The 17,633-nt window shown below is 35.1% G+C and overlaps 1 protein-coding gene across 4 annotated transcripts in view; it reads left to right on the forward strand.

The window, feature by feature from the left end:
* WAC (WW domain containing adaptor with coiled-coil) overlaps nucleotides 1-17,633 on the forward strand; it is a 63,142-nt gene that overhangs the window by 3,056 nt on the left and 42,453 nt on the right. The gene's annotated exons all lie outside the window — the stretch shown is intronic.

Consider the following 17,633-nt stretch of genomic DNA (forward strand, 5'->3'; position numbering starts at 1 on the left):
ATGTGTTTATGGTACCTGAGTGTTCTTACAGTTCCTATTTGTTTTTCCTTCTTTGGATGAATACAGAGGCTCTGTAGACCACTGATAATGTGATATAATTGCATAGATGGATTATAAAAACCTGCATCTTTTGTTAGTACACTCATTTTCATTACTATGCTTTCAAGTATGATCAGATATAATCTCAGAATTAAATGCATGTGCAAGGCCAGTAGGCTGCTATTCTGTGCTACTTTTCAGGACACAGAGGTGTTCTCTTATTTCCTGTTCACCTGTCCAAAGATACTCGTCCTACATACTCTTGCAATTCTGTTTAGTTTTGCTACAATCAGTAATTCTTTCTGCTTCAGTGGAGCTACATTTAGTGGAGTTAAGTATGTATGAAAACATCGGGAGGATGAGGCTTTATATGGGGAGTGTATTTGCTTATTTGTGTGTTGGAATTGTTTTTAAGATAGGAAAGACATTCTGAAGTTTTCACTGAGTCCAGCTGGCTTTAATAGTTGGAGAATGACCTGAAGCATGGAGGTATACAGTAACGATGAAGGAAAATGAATTATTTGTAGTTTTGTAAGTGGAGGGAACACTATCCCACTGTACCTTCTCCTTCCCCAGGCTGTTAACACAGTGGAAAATTTCATTTATTCTGATCTGAAAGTGGTCCTTTGCAAATCATATGTTAATAAACTGGGAGAAGGAAGTAGTCTTCAACAGTCTGAGGGAAATTACTGATTTTAAAAGATGAACATTTGTACTATTTAATGGAAATAAGAATGATTTTTTTTTTTGTGTTGTTAGTAAAGTTAGTTTGGCCCCAGTTTCAGCTTTTTAAAATATATTCAAAACAACCAAAGTTGTGTTAAATCCTGTGTATTGTATGTAGTAAACCAAAGCTCAGCAGATGTGAGTGGCAGGATATCAACTTTGTCTCTGATTTACTGAATCTTTCTGTCAGTATGAATTGATGGTAGGTGTTAGAGTATAGGTGAAATGCTGTGGTATTATGGACATTTGCATATTGCTAATATGCAAAAGACATAATGTAATAATTGACCATGTTCTCTGTCTATTGAATTACACTGAGGTACTGTTATTGATATAGTATTCCCTTAGTTTTGCAATTGCAGACATACAGTGGAAAAAAGAAAAAAGCAATTTTAAAAAAATTGCTAAAATTTTTCATTGAAGTCCTAATATGACTGAAGAGTATTAATTGGCTTTGATGCTACTGTAGTTTTCTGGCTTGTTTTCTTTTCTTTTTACATTCTTCTGAGGGGGAAAAAAGTTTGGTGTTGGGTTTTGTTTTTTTTTTGTGGTTGCTGTGCATTTCATTATTTTAAAATCAGTGGTGCTTGATTTGGAACTACTACAAAGGTGTTAGTGCCTTCCTATGATCTAGCTGAACTTAACAAAACAAACCTCATTGAAAAATCTGCAGTATTTATTTCCCCAAACTGCATTAAAGTCCTGAACAAACAATCTCTTTTTCTCTCATCCATTAGAAGACAAAACAGAACAAAAATGTGGAGTATTGCTACTGAACGTAAAGCCGAATTAACCTAATCTATCCCTTTCAAGTCAATGTTTAAAAAGTCACTCCTATATATCTCTTAGTGATTTTTGCTCTGAAGTGAAACGGGAAGATTCACTGGTGTAGCATGCTGATACTTGCGATTCATTTAGTCATGACTGGTTCACTTTTTTGTGGTAAAGACAACTGGCTAAATGTCATTTGAAGATTTAAGTGTACACGTATAAAATGTAAGAGCTATAATTAAATTGATTGAAAATTAATAACTCAAAAATGGTAGAACCTCCCCCTGTGAATACCGTTGTTACCTGTATAAAGGTATTTGTTGTTACAGCTTATTTTTGTAATACTCATGGCAAAATCTTTTGTGTTTGTAAAACTGTAATCCATGGTAAGAAATTCAATTGCTTTCAATTAAGTTTTTAAAACGTGTGTTGCAGGTAAGCCCTCCATACTGATACAGTGCAAAAAAAAAAAGCATTTTTCAAAGTTGCTTACTGCATGGTTTCTGTGGAAAGAGACTATGTACAGAGATAATTGTCTCTCTGGAGAGAGACTTCCAAGTTTACCTTGGACTAAACACGGTAGAGTACTTGCAAGTTTTTGTCACATTCCTGGTTTCCAAAGAGTACTTGTACATCCAGCGTATCAAAAAAACTGCAGTAACTTTGTTTTTGCTTTCAGGTCCTTGTGCATGGGGACATTGTCTCTGTATGCAAGTATTTAAAACATAATGAACAGCTACCCCCCTCAGTGCATCTCTTATTTATAGGTCAGCTGCTATAGGCAAGTGTGGAGTTCGAAGAGATTAGGGAGTCTTATGAGACCAACTCAAGTGTGAAGTTCCTTAACAGTAACAAATAGGGACTTAAAGCTAGCATTGTTTACAGGGAATAGAACTATGAAGGGCCTTGTAGATGTGGAAAAGTGTTTCCATTAAAGAAAAAACGGAAGTACAAAGATGTGAGGGTTCTCATGCTTGAGGATGGACAGACTGAGAGCATAGATGATCCTTGTAGGTCTTTTTAAATGCATAAATGAGGTGATACTGGTGTACAGGAGAGAAAACAGAGGTCAGATAAGTAAGGTAGCTTTGAGAATGCTGTAAGGGAGATAGGTACATTATTTAGGAGTAAAAATTGCAAGATGCAACCCTTGGTAGAAAAGGGAAAAGGATATTTCTTTCTACTTAAATGTATGGAGCAGAATGACAGACTAAGATACAGAGTAGAACTTTGTGCAAAAAAAGTTAGTTCAGTTAAGCCACGTGTACTCAGTTGTTTCTTTTTCTGAAGAAAATACTGAGTTTTTTGCTACATTTATGTTTAAGAGACTTTGCAAATGTATGTTTGCCTCATGCCATGATCTTACTGAATTGTTTAAAATAAATGGAGAGCATTAATGTACACAGCATGCAATCTTTTGCTGAATTGTGTGCTATGTAGGCTATTTTCATGAAATTTGATGATAACTTGTTATATTTAAATTCCAAAATACAACTGAACTTTTGTTAATATGTTTCTTTTGGGTGTTTTTTTTTTTTAATTGGCAATTAAGAATACTGTCAATGACCACTGTTATTGACTGTAATACAGTTATAAGATTCGAAATCCTACTGCTATTGGAGACTGAATGGAATATTTTAAATCATGAGTTCCTGGTTTTATCGAAGTCGCGGTGGGAGCTTCTGTCATGAAGTGTTGGCTTGTTTTGTTTCCACTGGTTCCTGAAGGAGTTCAGAGTCCTCATAGCAAAGGGACAGCGAACAGCTGGAAACAGAGCACTAGCTTTGCTTTCCTGTCTTAGCAGCCCTTGCAGTAGAGGAGGACAAGAGGCTAACCACTGATTAAATTAGCATGATCGTTGACCAGCAGTCAGAAATAAACTGGGCGTTAGGGCAGGTACGAGAGAGTGGAAGCTGCCTGGGCAATGTGCATTGGAAAGAGGAAATTGCAGGGTAGGTGGAAAGAGGGAAGTCTGAGAGTAATGAAGCATAGCGAAGGGTTGAGGAAGAAGCTGGAATAGATTATTTAGTTAGTATTAACTGCTTTAATGTTAAAGTAATTATTCATTGCTATGAAAACCGTTTTCTCACTGTAACTATATGGTCAAAGCTGGGATGAGAAAAGTCTGTGATCATAAATGAGAGTAAGCTCTCCATGAAACATGCTTTGAATGCCACACCCCCCCCCCGCCCCCCCCCCCCAACATCCAAGTGCAAAAGAGGTGATTCACTCCCCTGTTCCTTGAATGCTGGCTGTTTGGATGGCTCTAAAGGAGGTGGGGTTTGGTGGTTTGTTTGTTTTTTAAGATAAATACAATTGCTGCCAGGACCATTCACCTCTTAGAAGCTTTTCTCTGGATCAAAATAAAAAAAGATGGAAAAAGTAGATTTCTGTAGTTTTCTAATTTTGATAAAAGCTTTCTTTCAAGTCTCACTAGTAGTAGTACCTTCAGTTGGGGGGGGTGTTAATTTTAAGTTTGCTTTAAAAGTTTAGAAGTTTTAGATAGAAAGTAGCTTTACATTTACTCAGTATATTCGGTGATGTTTCTGAAGTGAGTTTTTGCTGGATCAGTTGTATAACCATGGGGGGTTTTTGTTACTCTGCTGTGAGGATCTCCAATAGAAAAGAAATTGGAAAGTATGTGATCATAGAGTCACAGTAAAGGATATAACTTGTGTATGTAGTTTTTAAATTTTGAGGTTTAGAATGTTAATGTTCAAAATTGCTTTTGAAAAGTAGCTGCAAAGCTTGCTTTTAAAAAGCACAGGATGTAAGATATAAAAACTAATTTTATATTACTGATATTAGGAAAGAATTGTGATATTAATATGATAGTATTAAATGCCAAGTCTTTATGCATTTAGGTGGATGGAGTCCTCTGTGTTTCTTTTTATGAAGTTCAAGTATCTGGTGTAGGTTGTGAGAGTAAAGAAGTATTAATGGGAGACTTTATCCGAAATGGAAGCTGCGGCAGATGGCAATAAGCAGTGCTGTTCGTTTGTAACCTATTGCTGCAGCCACTTCCCAAAATCCACTGCTGTTAGGACTTTGACATTGGGAACTTCCAATTTCACTTACTGTTCTTACTTTGTTCTATTTGCTAGTATATAAAATACAGATCTGTAAATAGGTCCTCTGAAGGTTTCCCTTTACGGTTGATCTGTTTAAGGAAATATGTATCTTTAAGTGTTTTAAGAACTCATAAACTTAGTTTTTAGATTGTAAGTGTAATATATTCAAGTCAGTCTAATAGCTGGACCTCGTAAGCTCGTGTATGTAAGCTTATTTTAGGTTTTGGAAAAGGGAAAATACTGGCTATATACAAGATTTGTTAAATTTGCTTATCTTTGGTGCGTAAGCTAATCATAAGGGAATGATTTTTACTTAGCATCATGCTTTCTTAACGTATGCTTCTAGCCTCTGACTTTGCAGAAATGGAATATACAGCCTATTAAACTTGGACTTTTGGGTTGCTTTTCTGAAGGTGAAAAGAAGCAATGAAAACTTAGTTTCTGATGAGCTGCCTGCTGCTAGGCCATAGTAAAGATTGCAATTTGTAAATTAGGTAGCTTTTTTTGCTGGGATTACTCTGTATTCTCTAATGGCCCCCCATTAAAGGTAGTTCCTTAACCACTGTTTGGGACATGGCTGCTTTCTAAGAAGGGAAATACTGTTTATTGACAGTTTACATTTGTTTTCCCTGCTGTTTCTACCTATTCTATATAAAGTATCAAGCCAAGGATCACTAAAACTATGCAGAACTTGGAAAAGAAAGCTCTGCCTCTATTTTGGCTGAGAGAGGAGGTGATGCTGTAATACCTTTGATGTGGAAAATAGTAATTTAATGGCACCCAACTTGCAGTGTTAACTACATTTGTTTGTGAAGTCAAGCTTTTATACAATTTCATAGGCACTTCCAGGGAAAAACCTCTCAATGTACAGAGAAATTGTTCCTTATATAGTTCTTCAGTAAGGAGAAAAATTGTACTGGCAATGAAAGGCAGTTCTCAACACTGATGCTTCTAGGCTTATGATTTGTCAGTAGTTTGTTGTAGGGTAAAAATGAATCCTTTCTGGACTTAAATGTAGCGCTTGAAAAGAGAGAAGCATTTCTTTATATTGAGTAAGATTGTTATCCTCTTAATGTTTTCTCTTGAATTATGAAGGGGTCACCAAACTTTGTTGTACTTGACTGCAGGTGTTCCCTGCTGTAACTTCAGTATTAGAAGATTCTGTTTCCTTTCTTGAAGACCTTTAACAGACTTCCTAGCTTTTAACAATAAAACTACCCTAGAAAAAGCATATAAGTTCACTAGTTGTTCCTTTATCTCAATAATATTTTGCTAGCAGAAAAATGCTCTTTAGTTCTGCGCTTCTTTTGCTTGTTTTACACATTTTGTGCAGGTTTGCTTTTTTACTGAAGTAGTGTAGCTTTCCATTTGAAAGCACTAGCCTAATCATACAGGGAATTCATGTCTAGATTTTGACATGAACCTGTATCCTTTCAGTACTTTTGCCTACTAAAACAACACTAACCAGAGCAATTGTGGCTTACCAAATTTTTTGCAGAATATTTTATCCCTTTTCTGAAATCAGAGCTTTCTGCCTGCGGTTGTATGCACAGGGAGTAATCTTACAATTGCACTGTAGGTTAAAATTTTTCTCTAGTGAAATTTTTGTTGAAAGTGTTGCTTTGTGAAGCAGTATTTTGAAATTCATTCATCTGTAATAAGTGGAAAGTCTATGGTAATGAATATACAGGGAACAAAATTGCATCAATTTCTGAAGTGTAAGCTTCTAAAATAAATTGCTGATCCTGTAGATTTTAAACACTTTCTAAATTATACAAAGACATCTCTTGAATCTGATATTCACCTGTTTCCTGCTGTAGAAAGTTTTTTCTCAGACCTTCAACAGCAAAAAACCCCCAAACCAACCAAACAGTGAAATAGCCTGGAATTTTCCTACATACACTTTTGCATCCCTCCTTTTCCTCTTCGGCAGTGTTTAATTTTTCTTCCTGCTTTCAAACTTGTGAAGCGAGATGCATGTTTTAAGGCACAAACTGTACTTGCCTGCTGACTAGAAGTAGACTCCTGGAGCAGCGTTCAAGAATAATGTCCAGTTGGAAAGTCTGTCCTCCAAGTTACTAGACAGGGAGATAAATTTTTGAGCAGATAATTGACAAGAGACCTCACTATTCACTCTTTTTATCGGATGGGTTAAGAAATGTCTGGTAAGCTTTTGTGGCCTTATGTTTCCATGCATGCAGCAATGTTATATTGTGTTTGAAATGAATGGGAGACAAGAGGCCTAAAGACCGTTGTTGATTAGGCCCTGTAGTACTTTGGGATAATCATTCTGTTCCTTAGTGTGACTACTGTAATGAGAAGAGTTGCAAAGGAACAGTATATCAAAGTTTAATGTTGTGATTTTTTTCTGCCCCAATTTTAAAACATAACTTATTTTATTTCTATAGCAGAGGTATGATAAAAATGTTAATATCCTGCTTTTGTCATCACTCAAAAAAGAGATGTAATGCAGTATTAAAGTGCTTCATGACAAGGGCAAGGCAGTCAGAAATATGAACAATTAGTTTCCAGAGCTAAATTGCCAGTGTCTGAGGGGCAGCAGAAATCTTCAGGAGGTCTTTTTTCTGTCTAAACTTTTATCATTAATTTTCTGATCCATGTCAACTGACTTTTCTGACCTGCTATCTTGGGTAGACATGAAATAGGGGATTCTTAGCCACTGAGTAAAATATTTTGAGATCTTTAAGAAAACATTGTTTACATTTTATGTTTTATAGATCAAAAACTGGTAACTGATAGATCCCAAAAATATAAAACTTGTGATCATCAAATGAGCTGAAATCTTTTTTTTTTTTTTTTTTAAGTGTGCATAGGTTTGCTCTTGGACCTAAGTAATAACATTTTTTTTTTTATCTACAAGGAAGAAATCATAGGATCATTCATACACTATCAGTAATTTGAGACTGAATGGCAAATAACAAAAACTGTTCACTAGTACAGAGCTAGCTAAGTTATGCAAAAGTGAAAATGCTAATTAATCTCCAGGAAAATGTAGAAGTGGTCCACTGTGTAAAAAGTTACAGGAAGGAGATCACAGGAAGGAGTGTAAGACTTTACAGAAAGTAGATACTGTGCAGAACAATGACTCTTAAAACAGACATGAAACTCATACACAATTAAGAGCATAAATATTGAGTGCAGTGTTAGCCAGAAAGGATATATCATCAGAAGAATATAAAGTAGGACTAGAGAGATTACCTCTTAGTGCTAATGTGACAGCTACTGGAATATGATCTCTGTTTTGATTCTCACAGTTCAGAAAGCGTGCAAAACTGCAGATTTTCAGAGAAGAGGCAAGAAAATGACTGCAGTTGAAACTCATGCATTAGAAGGAGAGACTTGAAGAGCTCTTGGTATAGTTACAAAGAAAACACTAAGGGTTTATTTGATGAATAATTACAGGGAAAAGAAATGGCATACTCACGAGTTCTTGAATGTAGCAAACAAAGGGGCAAGATCCAGTTAGCTTAACCTAAATATTCAGAAAATAGAAATTTGGCACCATTTTTAATGTTGTTAGTAACAATTGGAGTGACTTATTGTGATGATTTTTGCAGGGATGAAAATTTTGAAACTGGGTGACTTAAAGACAATTTTATAAAGTTTGTTTCATGCAGAAAGTTGAACTAGTTGATCAGAGGTCCACTGATAGATAAAACAGTAATGTGAATATTTCTAGTTTAAATGTTGTAGATTAGTGGACTTCAAATTGAAAGGGATTAAAAATTGTTAATTAACTTTGTAAGTAGCATTCCTGTGATAACTTTTTTTTTTTTCCCCCCCAAGCGGTTGATCTTGGCTCACGGCATGTGAGGATTATGAACCTGTGAATGTGTTTCATATTGCATTGTAGGATTTTCGGTCATTGAGAATATGTTGTTTTGAGTGCTGTTGTGGGGTCAGATGGAACTATGATGGATCTATTGGCAGTAGCACTCAGTATTTGCAGGTGCCTGATGCACTGGTACAGTTTGAAGTTTTGTGTGCTTTATCAGTGCATACTTTTTTTTAGGAGCAGCTATCCTAAAAACCCCTTTTAGGATTGAAAATAATCTAGATGATCTGATCTCTGAAATTTCTTACCATCTAAATTGTTCAAAATTTGTCTGCAGTTCAGTACAATTTATACCAGATTTAGTACATAAAGTGTATTTCTTCAGAGATGCACACTTTCACTTTAATGCAGGCTTTTGATATTTTTCACTGATGTATATATTTACCAGATTGGATTTTAGTTTGTTGGCCATAACTACACAGTTTCATCTAGTTGGACAGTATCTTTATTATCTTGAAATTGCTTTGCTGTTCTAGAATTTGCAGAATTTGCATATGACAGAACATAAATTTCTTCTTAAATGTCTTGTTTTCTTTGCCAGAAGAACTTGTTACAGAAAGGTTGACATGCTTGTCTCACGCTTTTTAGAGTGATTTATGAGGCCTTTCCCTTCCCCCCTCATCACCTCCCAGTATATATTTGATTTCAAAGTTAAATTTGTTAATATGAAAGTTGGAGAGTAATTGATAGCTTCTGTAGATAAAGATTTCTCTTTGGGGTAGAGAAATGCTGTACTCCTTAAACTCATTGTGTGTAGATCATGTTTATGCAGGATAATGTGAAGTGAATTTAGAGAATAAAGAAGCTAAAATTCTCTTATCTTTTTTCCCCCCCCCCCTCCTCCAAAGGGATGGGGTTACATTTAAAAGCTGGTTTAGGTTTGTCAAATTCTGTTGTTTCCATTTCCACATCTTTTCTTCTTATTTACTACAGTTAAGGTTTTAGTTTAAGTGTACTGAGAGTTAAAACAGATTTAGAATCTATTTTCTCCTGAATTCTGATACAGAAGTTTTCACTCAACAGAAATTGTTATTGTGTCTTGCAGAACTTCTTGAAGAGCCATGTTATAGGCAGAAAGAACTTGTAACATTTATTAAATAAAGCCTTCCTTTAAATAGTCAACAGTCTTTGCCAGGACAGCTTTCAAATATATAAGATAATAAAGTCAAGCTACACAATGAATTAACGGAATGAAACTGTAGTCGTTTTTTTTTTCCGTGGCTCCATATGAAGTCTGCTGACCTATCTGGATATTTTTCTTGTAATTCATTGTGACCATAAAGGAAGCAGAGAGGCTAATTGGACATAGGATGAGGGCTTGACAGTGACATCTGCTTCCTTGCTATCCATTTTTCTGATTCCTGTCCTTAGCTTTAGCTTTGGCTGTGAGTATGAGAAACAGATCTGGGCTTAGAGACTAAGATGGCTACAGGATGAGATGAGAAGCAGGATAAACTATGTTACTTCTGCTTATATAAAGATTAAACCAGTTTCATTTAAATCTTAAGCCAATATTGAATGGAAATTGGTCACAGATCCTTTTTGCAGTAATTTTACTAACATTTTGAATAATAATAATAATAAAGCCTGATCACAGTTAAACTAGTATAGCTTCTTACTGGGAAGAAAATATAAAGGAATTTTAAAGAAATTTGTCAAATTACATTTCCCCCTTTTTTTAAATATTTGTGATATTTGTTTTAAAAAATGCAGAAAAAGCTGTATGTTATGAAAACACTGTGTCATTTTGTATGTTTATATATTTGGTTAAAAAATGTTAGCTGCATGTGTTTAATCAGTTCATACTTCCTCTGGTTTTAGGAGGCAGTGGTTTGAAGGCATATGATTTTGTGGCTCAGGAAATTCCTACCATAAAATCAGTGTGGGTTGGGTTTTTTTTGTTTGTTTGGTTTTTGTGTGGGGTTTTTTGTTTGGTTTTTTTTTTTTGTGGGTCCAGTTCATTTGATAACATGAAATTCCTTCTTACCATTTTCTTACTTTTAGAGAGTTGACATAGCTACTCAAAGTGTAAATGAAAATGGCTCATCTGTGCCTCCTCATGGGCAGGTGATTAAAACCCCAAATGCTGCCATGTTTGTGGGGAAGAATAGAGCTTGGAGGCACATCTCCTTTTACATGTGTATAGAGCTCACCTAATAGAATAGAAGTTCCTACCTAGTGGGTCCTGAAAGGGGAATGATGTTGAATCACTTCGATAAATTAAGAGGAAGAAAATGTATTTAACTGTGTCATCTTTGTATGTGTTTTTTAATCCCAAATACCATGCATCTTGAATTTACTACTACTTGCTATTTTCCCTTGAAGAGCGTACTTCAAAATTGGCACTGTCACTACTCCGTACAGTTGTTTTGTCTGAGAAGCTGCCTACCAGAGAAAAGCTTATGAAAATATAAACTGTCAACATGCACATTAATTTCTGCAGAAACAAAATGCAATCAGCTAATACTTAAAAATGTTTGTTATAATATACTTTTTTTAGTAAAAATGTGAATAATTTCAGGCCTGTTTTAGTGAAGTGAGAGCTTCAAATTTATTCTGTAACTGTACTTAAAGATTTGAGAAGATTTCAGTGATGTTGGTTTTGACAGTAGCGCTCTTTAATCTGCTTATTTCAGGAATCTGAAGATCAGCCTTTTTGTTAAAAGAAAACATGATTTGAAAAAGTATCCATAGTAATGGGCATGTTACTATTAGACTTAACTTAGTTTGAATCTAGTAACTGTGTTAAATTGCCAGTATTGGCGCTTTCTTATGGAAAAGATCTCAGCATAGTTAAACTTTTCAAAAAATCCCTCCTGCCTCTTTTTCAAACCTGTTACAGCTGTTGCTGTAAGAATTTCAGTATCCCTAGTAAGATTAATTTTTTTTAAGTTTCTTCCTTTTGAAAGAGAAACATTCTGTATTTCACCATATTATCATAGAAATCTGCTATATTTAGGCATGTTGGGCTTTCTGAAAATATTTTTAAGAACCAATATTTACAACTCCATCCCAGTTACACAGATTAGTTCCTCTCCCTTGGTTTCCTAGATTTCTTAAATATCATGCTGTTTTATGTCCTCCAAAGCAACAGTCTTCCTCAGTGCTTTCCTAGGTAGATTTGTTACTGAGTTTGTTAGAGTAACAGTGTTATAAATTATTCATATGTATCAGTAGAAAAAACAGGGAAAGGAAATTATGATCTGCTGTGCTTATCTCATTGATTATGTTTCAAACATACCTATTCACTCCCAAATGTGGAAAAACCCCAAAGAATACTTTTTAAATTAAGGCATATAATTACAAATAATGCATATTTGTGCATAAACTCTTCTGTACAAATTGGGTAATGTGCTTTAACTATTTTTTTTCTGCTGTTTTTATTTCACATAATTATGTTCTTCTGGATGATGGTGTGTTCATGTCAGGTGTCCCCCTTGAATAAAATCAGTGGGAGTTCAGATGTCTTCTAGTTAAGTAGTTTGAGTAGTTTGCTGATTCAGACACCTGCCGCTGACAGGTTAGCACAGACTTAATTTTCAAGACCGCTCATTTCTTTTGAAAGAATACTATTTCTACTTGATTTAATACAAGAAATATTATTATTCTCTTCAAATTGAGGTAGCGTAAAGTTCACCTCTTTTACTGGCAAAACACTGCCTATACTAATGATTGCAGTCTCTGTATAGTCCTTTTGAGAGTGTGTACTTAACTAGGGAAATAAAATGAGACACTTAGGCAACCAGACAATTGTAAGATAGATTTTTCAGTTTGTAAACATAACTTTAGCTTTTGTGGAGAGGCATATTTTCCTCTAGTAAGGAAATTCCAGGAAAGACTAGTTGAATTTTAAGTATATATTTAAGAATTATTTAATGGGAAGAGGGAAGAATTGTCTTCTCACCTCCTGTGCTTTAGATATTTGAAAACCCTATTGCACAATACCTTTATTAAGGTGAGCTAAACATCCAGCCTGAAATCACACACAGTGAAAGCACACAATGTGACAGCACACATTCCAGGCTGTGAATCTGTCCTATTAAAACCACAACACTATATATATATATATATATATAAAAAAATTCTTAGGTTGATCCTTGCTTGCCGACTCCCCTCCTACCCTGAGCCCTGGGCCAGCATTCCTTTTTTTAATGAAGAACTTCTATGTGGCAGAAATTGGTTTGACTTGGTTTTTTTCAGAATGTTATTAGTATCGCTTCTTTTCAAAAACAATTCCCAGTTGAAGATTAGATAAGTATAAAATTAAAATCCTTATACTTGTTGCGTATCTATATTGTAATAAATACATCAGTGGCATAGCATGTCCTGAACTGAAAGAGTAGTTTGTCTAAGCCTAATCATTTCACAAGTTATCATGTAAAAATTTATTGAGCAATTGCTGCTTCTAATACTAAATATTTTCAAGTTATCTTGCTCATTTGTGATAAGTTATAAAAATTTCATGGACATTGCTGTAGTCTTAGAAGAGAAGCAAAGTTCTCTTCAACTGGCAAATATTAATAGCACTTAAGCAGTGATCTTGTATTGAAGTGGAGCTTGATTCTTGTCAGATATGGTTATTAAGTAACTGGAGGACGAATAAGGCTTTCTTGTGTTAGCCTACAAAATAAAAATAGAATAGAACTGAATGAGACAATATTCTGCATGCCTTTGGAGGGTAGTCAAATTTGATGTATCTTGAGATACAAATTTGAGATAATGTAACTTACAGTTAATATTTTTAAGACATGTTTAAGAAGGGAGATATACAGTGTCTTTTTTGTTCTTGCCTTTTTTTTAATGTGGTTAGGCATTGATTGTGCCACAGCCTTTTTATTAAGGATATAAGTGTGACAGTTATGTCTGTGACTAACCTTGTTGCAGGATTGCAGTAGTGTTTTGTAATAGAGAGTCCTTTTTTAATCATTCTACAACACCATGTACTTGTAGAGTTGCTGATTCTGTGTGGTGTATGCGCAATTGAAATGAAGGAAACTTTTAAGATGGGATTAAGGCTGCAAGCATTTGTTGCTGCATAGCACTACCTATGTTCAGAAAAAGCTGCGACTTCATCTTCCTTATTTTAAACTGAGTCATGGAAACCTTCCTGCAAGTTAATTTGTAAGTAATATTGCCTTCACAGAATCTTTTGCTTAAAGTTCTTTGTCCCCAAGAAATTATCCCCAAACCATTAAAAGAAAATTGAGAATTGCTAAACAACATAGCCTTGTTCTTATTTAATCTTATTTTTGCTCAGAGGATTTTGTCAGGGAGATTAAGTTGTTGTACCTTGCTTAAATGGTTAGAGCTTCTGAGTGGGAGTACTAATTTGGTGTTGTTGATACATAGAAAATGGAGGAGTAGTCTCAGAGCTATATTCTGGCCACTGCTTTTTTTTTCTCTTTGTAAGCAGAAATTGTTTTGCACAACCCCTGACTTTATTCAATGTTCTGTCAGTGATGTCAGTTTATGGTGTATCAGTCTTTCATAGTATTACTGTGCTGTTTGTAATCTTAAAAACATTGGAATACCTAGTTTTTAGAAAGTGTCTGCACTTAAGCAATTTCCATCTTATGTCACTGAGGTGTATGTTGTTAAACATAAGTGTTTCTTCCAATGTGTTTGTTTTATGTTCTTTGGGAAGCTCCTTGAATGAAAAGAAAAAATTATAAACACACCCCCCCCCCATGTTAAGGGATTTGTTTATCCAGTTTTAGTAACCCTTAAGCCTAATTTTCAGAAAGCATATCAGCATGTGCCTATTGGTAATAATTTAAAAATATCCCAGATGAATAATACATTTTTTAGAAATGTCTTGAGTTCTCTAGTTTTTCTTTTTCTTGGGTTTTGAGAGAAAATCTTTGTAAAATTGGAATTATCTACTGACATTTAATGTGTATCAGTGATTGCAGAAATAGAGATTCAGGGGACCTGACAGAGGTGAAATGTTTTTTTTTAATGTGCACTGAGCATACTTTTACATACACTGTTTTCTTTTAAAGCAAACAGTTTCTCTGTCTTTGTGGTAACTGCTTATTATCAGGTGCTTAGCCATAAAGTCAGTTTCTACTTATGACTCAGTTTAAAAACCTTAATATACTTTATTTGACATAACCTGAAATCCTATTCACACCTTTCTTGCTGTATTTATGTAGTGGAGTTGTTACCTTTTGAGCAGGTATTAGACCAATCTGAGGCATGAACCAGTGGCAGACAGTCTTCTGCTTACTCCAAGTTGATCAGGATTGTGGAAGTATTGTTGCCTGAGGTAGGATAGTGCATCGTTGTGGTGCTGTTAGACTTCCATTACCGAACTTGAATCTCTTAGTACCGTATTACAGTATGTTCATGGGAGGGCTGTTCATTTGGGTTTCTTGGTGGCGTGCTGGGGAGCGCTTGGAAGGGGGAAATTCAGTCTATTGCCCATATGCTGTGCTGATCCACGCTGGAGTTAAGATACCATCATTATTAGTTCATGGTAAGGATTCTGGCTGTCAGTTTAACAGTTCTTGTCTTGCGTGTCATAATAATTAAAAAGCCCCTTTCTGTATGAAGCTCTTATTTGAGGACAGAGGAACCTTTCTTGTGCACTCTCTTACACTGTTTTAGAGATGTAAATGTTTTCTGAGCTACAGTCATGAATGAAAGCATAATTTGGCTTTATTCTCAACTACCTCTAGTTTCTTTTTAGAGGAATGTCCCACTCCACTTAATACAAATGTGATAATGTTAATAAGCGTTGCAAGATTAAAAAGACTTTAAAATTGAGTGTCATCAGTGATGCTGTAGCAGGGAGTTTGTTTTCTATTTAACACATTGAGATCTTCTGGGGTCATGAACTAGAGAGTTAGGAATATGACTCTGTGTTGCTAAAGTTCATGGTACCTTTTCATATTTTTCCATGGGTAAAATTGCTTAAGCTGCTTTTTCAAGTCGATTGATCTCAAATAAAGTAGGTGTCTTAGAGATGTTAAGCAGTGTTGAGGATATTGCTAGCATTTTTTTTTATTAGGTGACCTGAACTCAAAGGGAGGAAATAGCAAATGTAAATCTGAAGAATTTGTTGTCCACCTGTAGTTCTTAATGTCATGTAAATTCAACTTGTAGATTTCAATTTTTTTAAAAGTATCTACTTTAGTAACCTTTGAATCTTATCAGAAGGATTTAGAAGCTGGTTGGAACTTGCCTTAATTTAGGAGAAACAGGCAAATTCTTTCAAATGATATTGCTTACTGCTCTTCAGAAATAAACATTTTTACAGGTGACAGTAAAATTATTTGTCCAATCTTTTGCTTATTTTTGTTTTAATGGTTGAGATATCAAGAAAACTGCCGATATACTGGTCTTCTTTTGAAGAAGAAAGTTGATAGGGATTTGTCTAGAGTGCAGTGGAAATGCATGTTTCATCCCTTAGGCTTTTTTGAAGGATATGACTTGGGACATTTGAGTATTGGATCTTCCAGAAACTCGGTGGATTCAGTGGACCTTGTTCAGTGAACCTCATAATTTTCTATGTTTAAGTTGAAAAGTGATTTCTCACTGCTACTGGGAGGTGGGCTGAGGGGAGGAAGAAAACAACCACAAAACTATTTAGTTATTTTGCTGTACCTGTAACAAGGAAAGGAGCAAACTAGAAGGGGATGGTTGGACAAAAATAAGTTTGTGTCAGTTCTACCAGTGAGTACAACCCAAGCTGTTACATCTATTTAGACTGAAATACAACCCTAGGAAAACAGTCGGCCTGTTAGCTGCTGGAGTAGTAAATCACTGAATTGTTACATGAGAACTCAGAAGTTTGAATTCAATTTGAGCCATTTTATTACTGTCTTTTGTTTTCCTTTTTGACGGGCAGATAACTGGTTTTCTTTCTAGAGCAGTTTGTACTGTTTGCCCTAAATTTAAACTTCAGTTTCTGAAATAAATTGGGCAGATCTAATTAAAAATGTAAGCAGACGACAGCAAAATAGCAAACTACTGTTACGTTATGCAATGTGTAAGATAAAACTTGAAGCTAATCTTTTTCATTTTAATAAGCAGTAATATCTTGGCGCTCTTTGAGTATTTCATTAGTAAAACAATACGAGTCCTTGACTTTCATTGGTTTACTGCTCCTGGCTTTTCCTTCTTGAGGTGTCATTTTCTTACTACTGTTTTAGAAGAAAAATTCTATTATGAAGAAAACTGTATGCTTACAGTATCATTTTCATCCCTTATTGGTCATTTGTCCCACTCCATGTATGTATGACTCTTGGTCTGTTTCTACTAACATTTTAGACTAATTTCCATGAAATTTTGTGTGATTGGTAACTTGGAGAAAAAGATGAAAACTTCTTTACATTGGGACGATTATCCTGTGAATCAAACGCTACAAAACAGCACAGACTTTGCTGTCCTGGATAGGAGATGTGGTAGGAGAGGAGGGCAGGGGAGGAAATGAGGCTTTGTAAGCTCTTCTGCTCATAGAGCTACTTGTTGACTGGTATAAAATGGTTATTTTGGGGGGTATAATGAGTATGTAATTGGGCAGTTGGGCAGTACAGTGATCAGGCTAGATTTTCTTTCTTTTGGCAGAGCACTGTGCATTCAACTTAGTATGTTACGAATTTCTGGCAAATGTTACTGCGCAGTTGGTGTATTCTCTGAGGCCGTTGCTCTGCTACAAAAACTGCAAGTTTTTATGCTTTTAGTTGCCTATGGAAGGCAGCTATATTTTATTTCAATACAGCAGGCCACATAAAAATGCAGTGAAGAAAAATTGTGTTTTGTCTTATTACTTTTACATGTGGCAAATAAAAATGGCCATGATAGGCTGTTCATTTACTGCTGAGACGCTGGGTATTGTGTTCCTATTGTATTACTACTTTTCCTCCCATGTGCAGAACTTTATAAAGTGTTCTGCACAAAGATTTGCACTGAAGTTACAAAGATGTCAGTTGAAATATACTTCAGATGTTTTAATTTAGGCTTATCCTAGATAAGTTACTATAATTTTCACTGTTTAAACAAATCTTAATTAGTTATCCCCATAAAATATCACTACCATAAGCTATTTTGCTGTTAAGTTTTCTCTGTTAACAAATAATTAGTGTCTGTCAGTTGGGCAGTATTTGTTCTGTTGAGGAAGTTCAAGTTCTAATATTGTCTCTTGTTTAATGAATTTGATTGCATAT

This window comes from Gymnogyps californianus, chromosome 2 (assembly GCF_018139145.2).
Source record: "Gymnogyps californianus isolate 813 chromosome 2, ASM1813914v2, whole genome shotgun sequence".
Taxonomy (NCBI): domain Eukaryota; kingdom Metazoa; phylum Chordata; class Aves; order Accipitriformes; family Cathartidae; genus Gymnogyps; species Gymnogyps californianus.